At 37.3% G+C, this 16,568-nt stretch overlaps 1 protein-coding gene across 2 annotated transcripts in view; it reads left to right on the top strand.

Moving 5' to 3' along the window:
* Window positions 1-16,568, top strand: part of LOC121317194 (disrupted in schizophrenia 1 protein-like) — a 139,540-nt gene that overhangs the window by 63,335 nt on the left and 59,637 nt on the right. The window lies entirely within an intron of this gene.

The following is a 16,568-nucleotide window of genomic DNA, read 5'->3' as shown; positions in this document are numbered from 1 at the left end:
TGATTTACCAGGGGAGGTGTAATTACGACAATCAGTGCGTTTACATGAGAATAAGAATTCCGATATTTTTCGGAAAACTATGTTTTTGGAAAAGTAATTTCGATATCAAGTCATGTAAACACAGTTTTTTCTGAAAATGTATCGGAATGTTCTGAAAGTCAGTTTTCGGAAAACAGCACCTAGAAATGTCCGATTAAATTCTGAACTAATAAAATGTGTATCATGTAAACACACTTTTCGGAAAACTTATTCTGATACCGTACTGCACATGTGCAAACTTTGACCTTCATTCCTGCACGTAGTTTTAGAAAACAGAGAAAATAATAATAATCTGTAGTCAGTCTGCATGCATCCATTTGTCTAGTTAGGGATAAAGTAATATATTTGTTAAAGGCTGTATGTATTTTTTAATTGCCCATACTGAAGCAGCAAATGTTTTCCAGTTTTAAAATGACATGGTAATTTAAAACAATGTCTGCAAAAGAAATTGGTAATATGGAACAGGATGAGCTGCTGGAAAGGCTGATTGCACATTGTAGGGAATCTGAATAGAGATATAGGATAATAATCTTTGAATTTAAGACCTGACACTTTGATAAAGCACTATATTGGATTGGTCTCCATTCTATCGCAGAAATGTCCGGTCTTCAAATCATATTTATGCTCCTAAAGTAGTTTGCATACGAAAATATCCTGCATGTTCCGAAAACTTCAATCCATGTATACAGTTGAATTCTAATTAGATTTGCTATTGTTAATCATGTAAACACAGTAAAGTGATGTTTTTAAGAAAATCAGTTTTCTGATTCAGTTTTCCGAAAACATTAGTTTTCCTGAAAACGCTTTGTCATGTAAATGTACTGATTGTCTTGTTTTCAAGATCACATCGTCAGAAAAATATATCTTGTATCTTACATAGTTCATGAGTTAAAAAGCAATTCAAAAGCTGCCAAAAAACAAGAAGAATCTTTGCTTCTTAGACAGCAATAGTAATAGCTGTTTTGATTACTCAAAATGCAGATTTTTTTTCGAAGCCATTTTATTTAACTTAACAGTTAGCAGGTGCTTAAATATCTACCTAAAGTAAAACATTTCAACACCCCCCCCCCCCCCCCCCCCCCCCCCCCCCCCCCCCCCCCACTCTTTTTTCCAGAAAGAAGTTAAGTGGTTCCAAGTGTATAGTGCATATGGTAAAATAAAAATGCACCAAGGTGTTTTGCAGTGGTGCTTCAAAAAGCCTACCCTAACGGAGGAATGATGCATAGGATAGTGGTTTGTAGGACAGTCTCAAAAATAACATCATTGTATTCAAAGTACCACTTTGGCATTTTGACCTGTTTTTTCTTATTTTCTGCATACATTTAACTCCACCAGAGAACAGGCCAGCCTGGGTAAAAGCATAGATTAAAAAATTACATATGAATGGTGGTGTAATAAGAATGACCTCAGATGGTAGGCTAGGTAGGATTGAAATTATCATGAAATGCAGTCTGTAAAGCACAAGTCAGAGTTGTATAGAATATATATATATATATATATATATATATATATATATATATATATATATATTATATATATATATATATATAATATATTCAAGGATGATTATAAAGTCAGTTGTCTAGTTTCTACTGCTGCAGAACAGAATTGGTTATTGTTGGGTCCTGTAAGTGTAACTATGACAGTGTGGTCACTATTTGTTTTGATGAGAGCTTATATATTTTGGACATTAAAAATAGAAGAAACACTGCATATCCGCAGACATGCTTAAAATCTCTTGCAGTAGTGCTTTCCAAAAAGTGGCCAGTTGATCAAACCTTCTAGCAGAGTTAGACAATGATGAGAAACCCCTACCATGACACTGTCTATAGACTGGAGGGCCACTATGGCCTGGGTGTTTCAATGTCATTCTGCCAGCTCTTTAAATTGTTCTGGTGGCATATATTTCTTTTTCCATTTTGAATAGAATGGCCCATAGTAATTATATTTTAGTTCCTCATGAAGCATAACACCTACCAAATGAGCACTGACCATACCCTCTCTATCAAAACTGGTCAGATCTGCTGTCTTGTTGATTGTGAAATATTGAAAGAACAAGATACAGCTTTTATATAAGTACTTGGCATAGATTCTATTAGCATAAGAAAAGAAACAGCCTCACGAGGGACACACGTGTGTGTTACATATGACAAGTCGATTGTGCGTTTGTGCTAATAAAAATAAAATTGACACCGATTTTTTTTTTTTTTTTTTATAAATAATATACATATTGTAACAAATGTAACACAATATGGGGCTGCGTGCTGAGGGCATAAAGTGTCCTGATTTGGTTTGGCTGCACGTATTCAGCTGTGGCTTGCATTAAGAATTGGCTGCACGAGAATTGTCTCAATCTGCAGTCACTTCGTTAATGGTTTTATGAACATAAACATTGGAATTAAAAATTACATTTGCAGAGATGCCTTTGGACACTTGTGGCGAAAGAAAGAATACAGCTGTTGTAGACCGTTCTATCTCAATTATGTTGCCTTTTCCCACCACCTACTTGTGCGAGTTGGGCTTTCTCACGTTAGCCTATACAAAGAACAACAGAAGGCAGCTCCTACAGTCAGTTTAGCAGGACCTAAGAGTTGCCTTAGCGACTGTTCCATCCTTGATCAGGCAACTTCTCATTCAGACAGGCCCAGGTTTCACACTAATTCTACATTCATAAAAAATATGTTTGGTGTGCCTCAAAATAGTTACATGTATCAAGGTGTACCGCTGCTCAGAAAAGGCTGGGAAAAACTGAGTTAGCCATATACTGTATGTGGCACAGAACCACCCCTGTAAAGGGGAAATAGGGTATAAACATTATTCAGCGCAAGTTATTGAGTGTCAGGTTCTGTATAAGGGGGTGTGTCTGTCTATCAATTCATCCATTGGTTTGTATGTCTCACAGAGAGGATCAAATTAACATAATGCATCAAAATGTTTTGCAGATATTAAAATATCTAAAAATCGCTTGTCAAATTGTGACAAAACATTTCATTGCAAATTCTTATTCTGTACTATTCTGTACCATTAATATAGAACTGCACAATATACTTTTCCAATTAGTTTGTCTCAAGACATTAAAATAAAAAATGCCTGACCTCAGCAGGGTGACCTTACAAATCCGGGGGGGGGGGGGGGGGGGGGGCGGGGGGGCGGCGGCGGCGGCGGGGTGGGGGGTGATGTCAAGGTGACACAACAACCAGTTGTGATACAGCGACGTCGCTCGGGGGGGGGGGGGGGGGGGGGGCACATGCTGCATGCAAGATTTTGTCTAACATCTAGTATCTACTGTAGGCTGTATGTTGCAAGCTACTTTATTCAGAGGAATCATCTCCGCTAACTCTGAAGGGTATTTATGGTCTAACTGCATGCATTATGCAAACCCACTACCTACTGTTATTGTTATAATATCTGCCAAGACATTGCAGTCTGCTTTATATTCAGTAAACAATGGAGTATGAAAGCTGGGGCACTTTGGGTTTTGACTTGAAGGTAGATCCATCTTAAGTATATTTTTATGCCGACACATTTATTAAATAAGGGAGCATATGACACATTTCATCTGAATCATTGTCTTTTTTTTAATGGTTTGTTGTGCGGTTGGCAAAGGCACTGACTTATTGGATATTTAAAAGTGCTCATCAGTGCTTTAAAATATGTATTTTCATTGTATGTACTTTTTATTAATATTATTATTGCCCCCCTTTATAATAAACAAAAAAAAAAGTTAATTCTGGATATGTACAGTACAACAAATGTATGTACAGGTATATAAATATCATGCATCCTGGTATCTTTGATTACAGCTTGACCATTAGAGTAATTTTTAGCTGCAACCCTTAGTTAATCTATAGGGTTGTCTTTGAAATATCTATATATTCCAAATACAAGCGAAGAACCAAGAGATGTTCAACATAAGGGGGACAAGTAATCTTGCTTCTTTTATATAGATGTTCATCATGGTGACTAACAAACGTTGTCTTTATATTCTTGAAGGAGTGTATGTATACTGTATGTGACTTGATTATATTTGTACATGTTTTTAAGATACAGATAACTCTAATTTGATATTTACAGCCAAAGAGGGAATCTATGTTACTAAAATATTTGGTTTCCAGATTAATACCTACACTAAACTGCCTTAACATCATCCTGTTAATTTTAGTAATGTTCCAAATAAAAAATAAAAAAAACAAACCAATTCTACTTGTTATGCACATAGAAAATGATTCTCTTGAGGGCACGTGTTCTGGGTGTGAATTTAATCTGACACACTCAGGAGGTAAAGCTGGCACCTTCAGTGCTGCTGATTAACACGTTGAAAATCCAACAGTACAGCGGCTTTTTTTTTCACACTGACACTCACACACACATATAGGCACCTCTGAGGAGCTGCTATAGCAACCCCATGTAAACTCATTTAAATATATCACTTTCCCAAGCAAGTGCAAATATTAGTAATACAAAAAACAGAACAATTCCAACTCATTAACATAACATTGCAAGGGATACAGAGGGCTTAAGCCCTTGTTCTTTGCTGTTTTATATTTCTCTTCACACATTTTGCAATGATACTTTACGATGAATGGACATCCCAATGGTGCACCACAGTTTTCAGGATTCAGCACCACTGTTTCAGATGCAGCAGTTCTAATAGGAATGCAGCTAGAGAGGACACCAATGATCCTGGTGAGCCTAGTCAGCTAAATAGCCTAGGAGAGAAAGGAACCTTAATGGGCACAAGTCGAGGCTTAAGAGGCCAAGAGGCTCTAAGAAAATGGCTTGGCACACGATCAGTACAAATCTCTGCTTTTTATTGGAGAAGTTAAGTGGAACAGTAGAACAGAAGATGGATAAGTTCAGGGATACCATCTATACTTATGGGTGTAAGAGGTTTGGAGTAGAAGAGAGAAGGCGACAAATAATTAAGATTCCAGGAAAGTCTAGATGGCACCTGGAGATTGAATGCCTGTTTAGAGAAAGGAGACAACTGAGGAAGCAATGGAGGAGAGCTGAAGAAAGTCAGAAGGAGGCTGTCAGACTGAATGATCTAAAACAGAAGCTTGTGCTACGTGGAGCTGCTATGAGAGTGCTGTAAAATGGAGTGTGCAAGAATCAGTTTTTATAAAGATCCATTCAAGCGTGTGAAGAACTTCACCAGCAAAAAGAATGGAATACTTATAGCAACTAAGCCTGAGTTAGAGAGGTATCTTGAAGAGACACACACTGATTACACCGTGTAACAATTTTATTTTTTTTTGGTTTCTGGGTAGTAAGTGTTATTTCCTAATTGCTTGTGCCTCAAAAGTACAGAAAATAGCTATTATTCCCCACAGACTTTGCTTTTGTGACCAGGACAGCGATATTTTGAAATTTGCCTATTTTCCAGAACATTCCAGATAGATTCAGTGCTGAGTAAACTTGGAGTAACTTCTAGAATTTTCCAGTAATATAAATAGTAGTATAAATACAGGGGCCTTAAGCCCACCAGTTCAGTTTAGTTCCAGCTGCCTAAGTGGATACATATCTGCATTTTTCTGAGATGGCATCAAGAGGCTGCAATGGTGGCATTCCTGATGGGTCTCCAAGGTGGTTTTACCAAGTTTCCCTGCTATCTTTGCCTTTGGGACAGCAGGGACACCAAGGCGCACTGCCACAGGCGGGACTGGCCACAGCGGACCGAGTTCTCTGTGGGGAGGAGCAACGTCAAGTGGGAGCCACTGGTGGACCCCCGGAAGGTGCTGATGCCACCACTGCACATCAAGTTGGGCCTTATGAAACAATTTGTCAGAGCTCTAGATAAGGAGTCGACAGCCTTCAAGTACCTTCAAGACTTCTTCCCTAAGCTGTCTGTGGCAAAGGTCAAAGCCGGTGTCTTCGTCAGACCACAGATAAAGAAGATCCTGGAGTGAAATTAATTCCCCAAGAAGCTCACTAGTAAGGAGAAAGCGGCTTGAAACAGCTTTGTCGCAGTGGTTCGGGGCTTCCTGGGCAATCACAAGGTCGAAAACTATGTGCAGCTGGTTGAGACTCTGGTGAAGAACTACGGCACAATGGGCTGTAGGATGTCCCTCGAAGTCCATATCCTTGATGCTCATCTTGATAAATTCAAGGAGAACATGGGAGCGTACTCAGAGGAGCAAGGTGAGCACTTCCACCAGGATATACTGGACTTTGAACGCCGCTACCAAGGACAGTATAACGAGAACATGATGGGAGACTACATTTGGGGGCTGATTCGTGAAAGTGATTTACAGTATAATCGTAAATCTCGAAAAACTACTCACTTCTAAATCTTTTGTAGTCATTTTTGTATTACTTTAGTATAAATACATGTTAGTTTGGATTCATATGTTGTTTTTTTCTGACTTTATGTGAACGAAAAGACACAAATTCGCTCGTTTTCTCATTGGAAATAGGTACATTTCAAAATATCACTGTCCTGGTCACAAAAGCAAAGTTTGTGGGGAATAATAGCAGTTTTCTATACTTTTGAGGCACAAGCAATTAAGAAATAACACTTACTACCCAGGACCAAAAATTGTGTTACATAGTGTTATTATTTGTTTATTTAGCAGATGCCTTTATTAGAGGAGACTTACAGAGACTAGGATGTATGAACTGTGCATCAGCTGCAGAGTCACTTACAACAACGTCTCACCCGAAAGACGGAGCACAAGGAGGTTAAATGACTTGCTCGGGTTAAACAGTGAGTCAGTGAGTGAGCTGGGATTTGAACGGGGGACCTCCTGGTTACAAGCCCTTTTCTTTAACCACTGGACCCCACAGCCTCCTCCAAGAATATGAGGATTCCTATGTGGATTCCCTCTGCTATTCCACCTAGTAGTCCACCGGAATACCACATTGAGGACTGCTCCTAAGTGAAAGAAGTGGAGCAAGACATGAAGAAAGCACAAGCGTCATCATCGCCTGGGTACCATACCTGCTTTACGAGAATGCACCTGGGGTTCTAAGAATCTTGCGGAGGTTGATGACGGGAGCGTGGCTAAAACAGGTAGCCCCAAAGCTATGGCGCAGTGCAAGGGGGTCTTTATCCCCAAAAATTCAGCCAATTTCCATGTTAAATGTGGAGGGTAAGATATTCTTCAGCATTGTGGCACAAAGGTTGTCAACCTATCTATTGAAGAACTGCGTGAATGACACCTCCATACAGAAAGCTGGTATCCCAGGCTTTCGGGGATGCTTGGAGCATGTCACTGTGATCTGGCAACAGATTCAGTTGGCAAAAAATGGAGAAGCAGCAGCTCCATGTAACATTTCTGGATTGAGCTTATGCATATGGTTGAGTGCCACATAAGCTCCTTTGGGCTACATTTGAGTTCTTCAGCGTACCCAGTGCTATAACAGGGTTAGTGAAAGCTTACTTCGGGGACTTGCAGTTCTATTTTTTAACTCCAAAGTATACCACTAGCAGTTTCTCAAAGTTGAAATCATGGCAGGTTGCACCATTTCTACACTGGCCTTCACCATGACAATGTAAGTTACTATTATGGCCTCGAAATGGGTTATAGGAGGATAACATCTGGCTTCTGGCACGTGGCTGCAACCACTTTGAGCAAATGACTGCCATGACTACAACGGTAGCCTTCAGCAATCGGTTACTTGGCAAACTATCTGATAACATCACGAATGCAGTTCAAGTCCACCAGGAGCATCTCCGTTGTCAAATGTGATGTAGTGTACAAGGTGTTCTATATTGATGGTAAGACCATTCCAACAGTGTCAGAAAGCCTGTAAAAAGCCTTGAGAGGTGAGATAGTAGGCAGTGCAAGGGCTGAAAGGGATCAACAGCAGTGCACAACCAGGTAAGTTTAAAGTCTGGTGTTTTCAGTCTTCTTCCAATTTTGCTGTGGCCGCATACTGTGCATGCGGTTTCCTTATCGACAGTAGAGAGACTGGAGTGCTTGATTAGTGCATACATTAGGAGATAGCTTGGAGTTTCACGATGCCTTAACAGGGTAGTACTCTCGTAAGGAGAAGCTGCAACTGCCAGTCTCAGCTCTAATTGAGGAATTCATGTGTGCTAAGGTTCGTCTGGAAATGACACTGATGGAATCATGTGACAAATGTGTGAGTGAGGTAGCACCTGTAGTGAGAAATGGGAGAAATTGGGTAGCAAATGATGGTGGAAGATGCAAAAGCTGCCCTTCACATCAGAGGATGAAGTGTGTTGTGGCAGTGTCCCAGGCTAAGGAAGGAGAATGGATGAGATGGGAGAATGTGGAATATATGTGCCCCACTCAGCCCATTCCAGAAGGAGGCCATTAAGGTTTGTCAGAAAATGTTAACCTGCATAATTAATATTATAGTAGTCAAGTGTATCGGACTTCATACAAAATGACAGTGGTTTATGCAATGTGTGATCTGATGTAACTTGACATTTTCCATTCTTATTGATAAATGTTTGAAGGCACTCTATTTGCAGCTTTTTTTTTCATAAAAGGCCCTTTTTTGTCATAGTATTTTCTGAGCCTATCAATATTGAATGATTCTGTCCATAAGAGGTCATGAAAAAGAATTTAAAAAAATTACACCAGCTCCAGCCTAATATAGAAGGTGCAGTAATGCATCTTTGCGAGTATTTTTTTTTTTTTGATGTTGCATAAAATGATAGGTATTATGAACCTTTACATCTCACACATACAATTGGTCTTTCCTTTGGTGACCTCTACTAACCAGCTAGTGTTTTAGTTTTGTAGCCCATCCTTAATTTAATAAAAGGGTCAACTTTTACTCACAGATGAATTATCTCTTGATCAAGCAGCAATGAACTGACAAGCTGAGAGCTGGGAGAAGTTCGACATGTGAGCATGGCACTGCAACCCCTCGTCTGTTCTGTTTTCCAGTCATGCACCAGTAACAGTTGTAAAGGAGGGTGGTTTACTAACTGCAGTGTCATTCCACTGAATTTGTTTGTCCATAACATCTGTCCAAAACAGCGTATTGCTGTGCCTGACAGTCAGTAGAAACCAAAAATGCAAGTAAAACGAAATAGCCAAAATCCCATTATAACAATATCTGTGAGATGTATTAGAACTTGATGTGCTGTTTTCTATCATTCCGGATAACTTGAAATAACATTCAGTACTTTTTCGGGAACAGGTTTGGACAAGTCCTATCTTTCCTGAAGCATGGTTGCAGTGTTTAAATTCTTGTTTCTGTCCGAAAATTAACGTCTTCATTCTTTGTGTTCTGGCACTGGCGTGCTACACATCAATAAAGGCAGTGGATTCACCTGTTCTCACCCAAGAGTTCCCCTGAGTTAAATTAGACAGAGGAATGACTTTACAGCATATGGGTGTTTTATAGCGAATGATGGGTTTCCCAAGCAATACAAACTCCTGCTGGCAATATGTGTCCTCTGGGATTAAACCGATGAATAAAGCATTATTGGTTTTAGTTTTATTATTGTATTTTTAGTCGGCATTAGACTAGGTAGTGATACGAAAGCAGTACAAAACCACACACTAGCCCCATACTTTAAAGACACAGGGTTTTTCTTTTTGAAATATCTTTTTTTTTTTTTTTTTTTTTTTTTAGATTTTCTTATAAATGGTTTCAATTATTAGTATAATTGTTTTTTATAATGTGATATACTATATATACATTTTTATGTCTCGATACAAAAAGCATTAAACTCAATTCTTCTGGTGCTAAATTTACAGTAGTTTTTTTTGTCGAGGTTGGGAATTGTCATATTTTTACATAAACGGTTTGAATTACGTTAAGTGCAGTGTACATGATATGTACCTATGTACCCTGCACAAATGGAAAATGCATTAAAGCGCTGTTCTTCTGGTCCTGAACTTAGAACAGTCACTACCTCACAGAATACCATGGGACATTTAAAAAATGGAAAATTTCAAAAGTTGGAGAAAAATGTATCGCTTTTTAATTTCATTAATACATACTTGTGTGGATTTAATAATGTTGGCAGTTTTATTTTTATGTACTAGGGTTCTAAAAAGGTTTATCTATTTTTTTTCTACATGTAAAGAAATTTAGACAATTTCAGTCCAATGAATAAATACTTCTAAAATGTACAGATCGGTACATGATACATTTTTTAATACAAAATAAGCAATTAAAAAAATAAATATAACCAATTCACCATAAACAAGGAATTACTATTACTAAAATACTGAAAGTTTTGTACCCTCTGCATGTATGATTCAGTTTTGTACTGTAAAATAACACTTAAGTTTAAACCTTAAATGACAAGCATTAAGCGATATTACACTATGCAGTTTTGTTTCAAGAAATCCTTAAAAAGGTGTGATGTTATAAATAATGGTATAAAAATAATGCACAATAGGGGCTGAAATACCCCTCTAATGTTTATTGTAACAGGCAGTTGTGTATTTCACTTAGACATTTTATTTTCTATAGTATTCTCTGACATCATCCCCATAATTTCCAGACCCTGGGTGCTCACCTACAACAGGACCTGGCCACACTACATTGATAGCCTTGGATTAGAACACATATCCCTTTTATTTCATAAATTGTTTTACTTATTACTTATGTACAATAATATATTGTGTCTGCTTCTGTGTTGTGTTTCTGTTTAGATTAATTACCATGAACTTTTCCAGAATAAAAAAGCTCCTCAAAGCTGAACAAGAGGAAATGTGATGGAATGATGTCAGTGTTACACACACTGTACACCTTCAATTGATTTTTCATCATGGCATGATCATCCTCCCCCACACACTTTCTGGCAGTCAGCTTTGAGAAGTATCTTCAGGAGAATTTTTTAAAACAGATTTGCTAGTAGTAAAAGTGAGGTCCGAAAGGGTTGCTTCTTGCTTACAATGGATTGTATGTGTAAAAAATACAATTGTGCACAACTTTAACCAGGGAAACATACATATGACTTTTTGCATAACCCTTGGTTGTTATCTCCTATGCCGTAGGTGGCTATTAAAAGTGAAAGTCAAAGGCAATTGGCCAGGTCTGTAATAGTACTTAAACTGCTCGAACATATCTTTGCCACTGCTTGGTTTTTATATTATGGTTCATAATTTGATTCCTTGAATGTCATAGCTAGAATAAGAGGCACATCCACTAGGTGGTACTGTTGCAGCAAGATAAAATGAAGGTGAGAAGAGCTTTGTGATTTTAAACTGAACCTGGAATACATCAAGCATCAATACTTACTGTCAAATTAGACCAATTTTTATATCTGAGTGATTCATTTTTGTACATTTTAGGCTTATTTCAGAAAGCTGGATTAGATAAAGGCATAGGGCACATTTTAATGACTAGATATGGGAGAAATAGAACCCATAATGATTGCAAAAATCATTAAGTAGTAAGAGAAATATAAAAAAAAAAAAAAAAAAGCAATTAAAATGTTATTCGAAGATACTCTATAAGGAAACATTTTGCAGTTAATGTTATAGCCAACGCTATGAAATAGGCATGGCTGTGTTTATATTATTGTACTGCATTGCTTTATTATGTGCTGTACACCAGTCACATTATATAGCAACAGATCTAGATATTTACATAATTCATAGGACATAACCATCTCTCACAATTCATGTATGCTGCCTCCAAAATGTAATATTGTGCAGAAAACATTTGGGGTTTCGTGTTTCTTTAGTTTATTTTTTGTATTTAAAAAAGCCTGGGAGCCTCCTATCTTAATAATAATAATAATAATAATAATAATAATAATAATAATAATAATAATAATAATAATAATACTATGTACAGATATCCCAAGCACTGCACAATAAAATGTTCACATTTATAAATATTGTAAACTTTAATACAAACAAGATAAAAGAAGAATTTCCCAAATACAATGGTAAACTATGTAAGAATAAAAACTAGATTTAAAACCTCAAAACCTAGGAAGCCTAAGAAGAGAAGACAGACACAAATATAGCAACTGATAAGATTTTACATTGTCTATAGCATATGTATTTTTATATTTGTGGTTTGTACTTTAGCATTCAGTAGTTAGTTGTCTTTAGGCAAAAATTTCAGCGATGTTGCATGTCTTGTTTTAGAACAATTTGTAGGTTGGAAAAAGGGTTGCCATGGCTCCAGAATTTACGGACACTTAGCCAGGTCAGGTCACTCTAACCGCAAATTAATTGATTTTATTGAACATGTAACATGAGTGTGAATTACGGCATAAATAAATAACTATTACTCAAAACACGTCTGGAGGCAGGAATTACTTCTATCAATCAGACCTCTACAGCTTGCTGATTTGCTGTATTTGTCTGATTGGGGCGGGACTGTGCGAAGCAGAAATAAGTATTACATTAACACAAACTTAACCCCAAGGTTAAATGAGAAAGAATGCGGGTGAGCGCATAATTCTCTATAACGACGGAATTGCACTATTTTGATACATATTGTATGCCATGTAACATTTCAAACAGTATGATTTGAATACATGTTATGATGTTCTCCAGATAGAATTACCACTGCAATTAAACAATTGAACACATTTACTGAAGCAGCTCACGCAGTTTACACCCACTTTACATGTTCAATGAAATCAATGACAGCTTTTAGAGAGGAGAGTTAAAAAACCTGACCTGGCTTAAAGTGTCTGGAGCCAGTTAGCAACCCTGGTTGGAAAGTAGGCCAAGTAACAACCTAGGAACATTTACCTAAACTAAAATTAAAAGAAACAGTCCAGTAGAAACAATATGTAAAGTATTGTGCTCTCATTAGTCTGTAATGCCTGCTGTACATATTGATGCCGGTGAATGGTATTTTTAATCTCAAATGGATACCTTCTTCTGTCTTACTACACACTCACTGAGAGCTTTGATTTTAAAGCTCTAATGTAAACCAGTATTCTGAGATTGAGCTTTTCAGAGAACATCAACCAGAAATCCTCAGAACACGTTCCACTACATCGTCCAGGATTTGCTTCACACACGCGTGTTCATGCAATGTTACCATAGTTTGCACCCTTCTTCACACTTTCCATGCAGAAAGAACATATTAATATATTACATTGTCGTTATACCACATACAATGTTGAAAGCCATATAAGTGAATGGCCCATATACACCATCCTACCAAAAAAGAATACTGAACATTCTATATTGGACTCTGCCTACTTCAAAATGTAAACGCAGAGTTAATATTATGATGCAGAAAGAGATTTGTGTTTTACAATGAAATCCGGCAGCAGACTTATTATACCAGAATGCAATAGATCTATTATACTTAAAACTGTAAAAAAAGATTACAGTTATTAGAGGGAACGCGAAGAAAAAGAAAAGCCATTAAGAAGCAGTTAAGAATTAATAGTATCTTTGACAATGAAATTTAAAAGCATGTCCGCCCTCGTCAGCAGAGCAGATAAATTGTAGGTTTCCTGCTGAAAAAAATGCATGTGTGGGTGCAAACAATACAGTGAGCATTAAAAGACAATTCAGAGGTGACAGATAGGGGGCTGCCCTGTTGATAAGTCATTATATTGTCACTTGAGGATTTAAAAGTAGTGTTCCAGTAATTGCATGCAGATTGCTGGTGATATGAAATTATTCTTAAAGGGTGTTGTAGCCTCTCAAATGTAATAGGATGTACTGAGTTTGAAGAATGTGCTTTCAGAAGATTCCATTTCAATGATAGGTTGTTGGTTTTTGCTGGGTGTCTTGTTACAGTATTTCCAGCTGTTAGATTTTGATTCATGAGGATGATTATTCATCTTGTGTGATGACATAGTTTCCACTTGACAGACAACCATCATTACCATGCAGCATAACTTAACTACCTCAGAATTACAATTACATTTGCTGTATTTGTTACATATTATAAGCCATTTTTATTTGTATATTTGCTTACCTTACACTTAAACCAGTCACACTCCAGCTCTCGCCCCCTCGTTGGCATGACAACAAACATCAACAGGAAGCTCCTACTGTATTTCGTTCAGCCTAATGAACATTAGTGATTTAAAACAGCAGATATTGCCAAAATGAAAAGTGTCCTTAAAGATAATGGAAACAAATAGAGCTACAGTAAAGAACACAAGACAACTTTCAAAGATTTTTAACACAAAATGAGACCTGACGTGTTAAAAACATACCTCCATCTAAATTAAATAAATACATGTATACATATAATGTCTATAATCTTCATGTTTATGTATATTTTACATTGTTTAATTTTAGGACAGACAGGAAAGACACAGTAAGTGTGAAAGGACCTTTACACTCAGCAAAGATGCCACCCTTATGAAAATACAAACAAACTGGGATAGTGCCGTCACAAAACCAAGGTGACACTGGTTTCAGCATCAGAGATTTTCTTGCGATAAGAATATATTCTATTACTATTTAATGGTTTTTGCAATCATTATTCTGAATACGATAAAATTGCAAAAATAGATTTTAAAAGCTATATTGATATTGTAAAAATTGTACTGTAATAGCATTCACACAAAAGTGTGCTGTAATGTGTTCATAGAAGGGGCCTACAAAATTGTAAAAACAAAGTCATTATTTACAAAAATAACATTGAAGCCCTTTTTTTCCGAAATTAGCGCATATAATGCATGACGTAAAAAAATTAGAAAGTAGTAGTAAAATAATAGTTTTACTACTAAATAATAGTAAAATAAACATTTCAAAAGAAGATATTGTGTAAACAGATATAGATATAGCTATATGTACGTACAAAATTGTAAAAACAGTATTTACAAAAATAACACAAAAGGCTTTTTTTCACATTAGCCTACTGCATAGCACGACTTCAAAAAATTAAATCTATAATAGAATAAAGATTTCAAAAGAACATATTGTGTAACCAGCTGTAAACTGGTTATATGTAGGCCTACATACAGAATTATAAAATCCAAATCATTATTTATAAAAAAGAAAATAACTCTGTTCACATTGTGTAACGGGAATGTGCATTCAGGGAAACATACTTCATAGCCCCCTGTGGTGGAGTGTCCCGACCCTTTATGTTTAGAAGTGTTTTATGTTGTCTGTAGGGTGTTAATATTGGTGTTTATGTATAAAATACACGCAATATAAATATGGGTTACGAGCACGAGTGTTTAAAATGTATATTTGTATTTAGGCACGAGGATTGCACAGCAGTTCATGTGCTGGTAAAATAATATGTGAGCACGGGGAATTGCACTTTTATTAATTCACGTGCAGTTCTACCGCGACTCCAATTGAATGATTGATTAGCAATCGAGTCTCTGTACAGCTGCATAAACGCTGCATGTTTTCACTCACTCGGGGTTGTGTGTTCGTGAGTGGAGAACGGGTGAGAGAGAGGAGTTTTTTGTGGTTTTGAAATAACAATTGCTACAGCGTGCTGGAAGTGCCAGCACGGTATCTGTTTGTCTGTTCGTCCACTGTCTTGTTTAGTGTTGTCCGTTTTGTTTACCTTTTTATTTTGGCCTCAAGTGCCGTGTCCTGTTTTGTGTGCTTTGTTTAGATCTTTTTGTTTGGTATTATTATTTACAATAAAACTGTGGACGCCATAGCGTCACAGATTCACCGCCCTCCCTTTGTTGTTCTTCGTCCTTCTTCTGGTCTGACGCCATCCTGTTCACACCCCCATATTAACACAATCCACACAGATGTAACGCTTATCAACTTGTCGTGTGCATTTACCACACACTGCTCTTTCATACTGGGCACAGATATCAGACATTTTATTTTGATTGCATTTAGTTACTTGTGATTGTTTTCTGTTGCGTGTGTCGCTTGATGCGCACTATATCCAGAGTGAGCGGCGTTTCCCTGCCACTTTGTATCTTTCTGATCGAAATGTTTCTGCCACAGCTCCGTGCCTAGCATCATATGGTGATATTTTACCCTGTGCATTCATTGTACAAAACGAAGAAATTGCCGGCCGCCATGTCCAGTACATTGTAAAATACAGCAACTGGACACCGGTGATTGCTTTCACGGGGTAGTAAGTTTTGGGCAGATGGTGCAAACTCTCTTCTCGCTTTGTTTACTGTTCCAACCAGGCATTTTTTTCTTCAACTGTTTCACTAATTACAGTGAAATAACAAAATGTCATTGGTAACATTCATGCCTTTTCCTGAGCATGGTTACAGCTATCTATGTACCACATTGTCACCCAGTCTCTGACCAGCTGGACGAGTTTCATCTTTGCACAGGTAGGGGTAGGGTCCGCTGCCATCCAAAACTTGATGCCAAATTTGACAGGTTTGTTTGACGTGTATTGTGTCCAGCGGCTTTTGTCAGAAACAGCTGCTTGTCCATGTAATGTTTTATGTTTAGCTCGAAACAGACAATGCTGTTTTCAATGAAGTCATTCTAAATTCCTGGTGCCAATGCAAATATATCTGTAGTTGCTCTCAAATCAAAACGCAAAAATATCAAGATTTCTTGAAACATTCTTGTAATAGTAATATTATAAGACAGCAGACTATATGCTCACATAGGCAGCCAGACGGCAGTTCTCCAAGGATTACAATAGGGATTTGGATAACACATATCTAGACTTCAAGAGCAATATTTTATTAAAATACATGCTGC

The sequence above is a fragment of the Polyodon spathula genome, chromosome 6 (assembly GCF_017654505.1).
Source record: "Polyodon spathula isolate WHYD16114869_AA chromosome 6, ASM1765450v1, whole genome shotgun sequence".
NCBI classification, from domain to species: domain Eukaryota; kingdom Metazoa; phylum Chordata; class Actinopteri; order Acipenseriformes; family Polyodontidae; genus Polyodon; species Polyodon spathula.
Note: the sequence above shows the minus strand (reverse complement) of the source record. Positions and strands in the feature narration are given on the sequence as shown.